This window comes from Malania oleifera, chromosome 7 (assembly GCF_029873635.1).
Source record: "Malania oleifera isolate guangnan ecotype guangnan chromosome 7, ASM2987363v1, whole genome shotgun sequence".
Lineage (NCBI taxonomy): Eukaryota > Viridiplantae > Streptophyta > Magnoliopsida > Santalales > Ximeniaceae > Malania > Malania oleifera.
Window position 1 is genome coordinate 17652235 of NC_080423.1, and position 4735 is coordinate 17656969.

Consider the following 4735-nt stretch of genomic DNA (forward strand, 5'->3'; position numbering starts at 1 on the left):
TTAGTGATGAAATTATTAGTGACGAATTCAATTTTGTCCCTAAAAGTGGGTATTAGTGACGACTTTTAAAAACCATCACTAATAGTCTAAATATTAGTGACGATTTTGACAATCGTCACTAATAATTTCGTCACTAAAAACCTATTTTTCCACTCAAACTATTAAGGAAAACCATTTTTCGTGCAGAAATTATCTAAAAAAAAAAAAATATTAGCGACGATTCTTGGGGTATTAGTGACGAATTGAATCCGTCACTAAAAGTCACTTATTAGTGACGATTAAATAACCGTCACTACTAGTCTATTATTAGTGACGGTTTGGAAAATTTTTCACTAATAATAAGGTATTAATGATGATTTAGGGATTCGTCACTATTAGTATTTTTATTTAAAAAATATAAAAAAAATTTTGTTAACAATATTAGTGACGATTTGAAAAATTCGTCACTAATAATAGGACATTAGTGACGGTTTATGGATTCGTCACTATTAATGTTTTTATTTAAAAAATATAAAAATAATTTTGTTAACAGCATTAGTGATGGTTTGGAAAATTCATCACTAATAATAGGATATTAGTGATAGTTTAGAGATTTGTCACCATTAATTTTTAATTTAAAAAATATAAAAATAATTTAGTTAACAATATTAGTGATGATTTGGAAAATTCGTCACTACTAATAGGATATTAGTGACGATTTAGGGATTCGTCACTATTAATGTTTTTATTTAAAAAATATAAAAATAATTTAGTTAGCAATATTAGTAATGATTTGAAAAATTCGTTACTAATAATAGGGTATTAGTGACGGTGTAGAGATTCGTCATTATTAATATTTTTATTTAAAAAATATAAAAATAATTTAATTAATAGTATTAGTGATGATTTAGAACATTCATCACTAATAATAAAGTATTAGTGATAGTTTAAGGATGCGTCACTATTAGCGTTTTTATTTAAAAAAATATAAAAATAATTTAGTTAACAATATTAGTGATGATTTGTAAAATTTTTCACTAATAATGGGGTATTAGTGACAGTTCAGGGATTCGTCACTATTAGTATTTTTATTTAAAAAATATAAAAGTAATTTTTTTAGCAATATTAGTGACGATTTGAAAAATTCGTTACTAATAATAAAACATTAGAGATTCGTCACTATTAATATTTTTATTTAAAAAATATAAAAATAATTTAGCTAACAATAATAGCGATGATTTGAAAAACTCATCACTAATAATAGGGTATTAGTGACGATTTAGGAATTTATCATTTTAATATTTTTATTTAAAAAATATAAAAACTATTTATTTAACTATTAGTAACGATTTTAAAGTAATTATTCACGTTAAAACCGTCACTAATGTTCTAGATGAGTAAACCCTTGCATCCGCGTACCATTTTTTTTCCAATCTCCCGCCTCAATGACCCCTCCTTTCCCTCCTCCCTCCTTTCTTCTTTCTGCATGTGCGCGTCCTCCCCGGCCATCCCCGCCGCTGCTGTTGCTTGTGTGAGCTCCTGCTGCCGCCGTTGCCACCGCCGCTCGCCTGAGGTAGCTCCACTTCTGTTGCCGCCACCGCTCCCAGGTTCTTGTTCCTCTTCTTCTTCTTCTTCTTCTTCTTCTTCTTCTTCTTCTGGTTTGTGATTGCCTTGGTTTGTAATTTTTTTGCACAACTCATTGTTTCTCTGTCATTTTTCCGCGGCTGACCTTGTTCAGCTCTTGTTTTTTCTGTTTTAGAAAATTAGAAAAGAACTCTTTTTTGTTCAGGTTCCTTCTAATCTGAAATTATTTTGTACTTTTTTCCCGATCGGGTTTAGTTTTCGTTTCGATCTTGTTGTTATCGACTAAAGCTGACAGCTTTTGAGCACACTGATAGCTTCTTGCATCCCGTTCGGCTGTTCTGAATATGGAAGACCTACAACCTTCGAATCATGCAACTGATGGTGTTGTTGATATTGAAGCACGATTCACAGATTTCTGCAAGGTTTCTTTTTCTTTTTATTTCTTTTCTAGAATTCAATATGCGAAGCATTTATTATTTGCCACTTGATCTGCAAGGGAGTGCAAGTGCACATCAAAGTCCAAAGTCCATCCGACCTTCTGAAATGTCTCCAGCTCCAAGCATGCTTCCACCTTGAGGTCAGACTTTTTTTTCTAAAATAATTTCTCTGAAATCCATCCAAATTCTAGCAGAAAATTTCTAAAATATTGTAGCAAATCTAGAATGAATGCTAGCAGGATTAGGAATCTGGAACTGATTCTGGCAGGATCAAAATGTAGCTATAAATTTTCAATTTATTGTGATCAGAATCAATTTCTCGGCCATATTCTTGATTGTCTTGGCTAATTTTCATCCTCGGACTAGATTTGTTTTTTTGGTTTGTTAGGCAACCTGAACATGGGTCTTTAAAGTAATATTCTGGGGGGTGAGGGTGGTGGTCTGTGTAGTTGTTTAGAGTGAACTTTATTATCATCGCATCAAGGGACGACATCTGAATGATGTAATCCTCGGATTAGACCTGAACATGGATCGTTTATTTTATTTCAGTTTTCGTTCTTAAATTTTTTTTGGTTTAGTAGGCAACCTGAATATGGGTGTTTAAAGTAATATTCTGGTTTTCCCAGTTTGAATTTTGCAGTAAACAAGAAACATTGTAAAGGTTTCGGCATAGGCTACACAATATGTGGGCATTTTCACTTTTCATGACTGGATCTGTCTTGTACTCTGGGTTGTGGGCCTGAAATTGGGGTCAATGAATAGAGGAACAAAATATTATTATCCTTAACCCTGCTGTGGGTTGAGTGAGTGTTGGGGTTGTGTGATGGTGCTGTAAGGTGATTCTTTTGCAGCAAAGGTTATGATGGTGGGAAGTGGCAAATTTTGTTGTAATTTCATGGTAAGCTTTCATAGAAAGGCTCCAATTATGGATCCCTTCATCTAATTAATAGCACGACTTCCCTAAATTTTTTTGATGCCTTGAACACTTCTTGATAAGAGACAAACTTTGATTATAATGAAGTAGAAGGATTAAGACATCCTTTAGATAGAGGAAATAAGAAAGCAAATGGAGATGTCAAGAAGGTCAGGAATCAATTGTAACGTGAACAATATATTTAAATATGCTGCATGGTCTGGTGAATTGCAAAGGTAAAAAAATTGCTATTGTATGGATATTAAGACAAGGAATGATTTTGTAGCCTTGTTCATTTCTTTAGAAAAATATCTCAAGATTTTAAATTTGATAGCATATTGACGAGGTATTTTTTTTATTTTTGTTTTTCATATTTCGGTGAGAGCTGGGTGGGTCTGTCCACATTGAAGACATTTTGCTCCACCACGTTTTGAGGCTTTGGTAAGGAACGAACAGTAAAGTCTTATGGTGATGCTCCATTATGACTATAATTTAGTGTGTTTGGATGGATAGGAATGCTAGAATTTTCAGTGGAGTGGCTGTCTACTAATATGCTTTGAAGTAGAGTGACTCACCTCTCATCTTTGTGGGTGGTAGCAAATGGATTTTTTTGGCTACATCTCTTTGGAAGGCATGCAACAGGACTGGTTGGCTTTCTTGCGTTGACTTGGGCATAGAATGGAAATCTGTAATTATTTACTTTTAATGTGAAGGGAGGATTTTATTCTCCTCGTTTTCCTTTTTGTTTTTTTTCGTTCTTCTACATTCCGTGCTTTCTAATAAATAATTCTTCGTTTATCAAAAAAATTGTTTTGGATCTTGATATATTTTGAGATGTAGCTAGCCTTTTACTATGTGATGTGGACCTTGAAATTGCCCGCTTGGGCAATATTAAGGCATATAGAAATATTGAATTATTGGTCCAATCCAAGGACATTGTAATTTTTGTTATTTTTAGACTTACTTTATACCTCTTTGATTATATTTTATTCTATCATCTCATTTAGAAACATATGTTAAAGTTTGTTTTGTTATTGGAGGAGATGGGCCTAAACAGAAGCGACTAGAAGAGATGAGGGAAAAGCAACTCTTCAAGATTGCAATGAAATGTTGGGTGCTCTTCCACATTCTCAAGTGCGGTATGTCTTAATTTCGGCCACATACCCTTAAGCAGGTGCTTTCATACTCGTTGATCTTTTTATATTAGTGAAAGATTCAAATTCGTCACTAATACCCTACTATTAGTGACGAATTTTAGCTGAGCTGATGTAGAATTTATAGTGACGGTACTAGGGTTTAAGTGACGATTATAATTTGTCACTAATATTCCATTTTTAGTGATGAATTTTAAATTTGTCACTAATAGTTAGTAGTATCGATAGATATAACAACTAATTTAAAATCGTCACTAATACTTATAAATTTGTCACTAATAATTAGTGACAAATTTATAAGTATTAGTGACGGATTTGATCCTTCACTAATACCCTGATTTTTTGTAGTGGTTTTTGCTCTTCTTTGTGTTTTGTCTGTTGCTTAGCTAACTAGCTTGAAATTGTAATTCTTGGTTGAGATAAAATATTGCCTAATCATTTAATAGCTTTAATAAAATAAGTGTTTTTTGGAATTTTTTTCATTTATCAAAATAAAATGCAACTTTTATCTTAAGGGAATGAAGAACCCCTAAAAGATTGATTTCATGCCAAGCTAATCAATGATAAAATACTAGATGGTGAGGCATAAGAAGTCTTTATCACTTGAGATGTTTGTTATGTATAAGCATGACAGTGCGATTAATTCTCAACCTTTTCTTGCATTGTCA

General features: G+C 32.5%; 1 long non-coding RNA gene across 1 annotated transcript; it reads left to right on the plus strand.

Moving 5' to 3' along the window:
• The first annotated feature begins 1444 nt into the window (after positions 1-1444).
• Positions 1445-2347, plus strand: LOC131160500 (uncharacterized). The gene is made up of 3 exons (XR_009138072.1): positions 1445-1586; positions 1878-1985; positions 2060-2347. It is a non-coding gene; the product is annotated as an uncharacterized LOC131160500 (long non-coding RNA).
• Positions 2348-4735: the final 2388 nt, after the last annotated feature.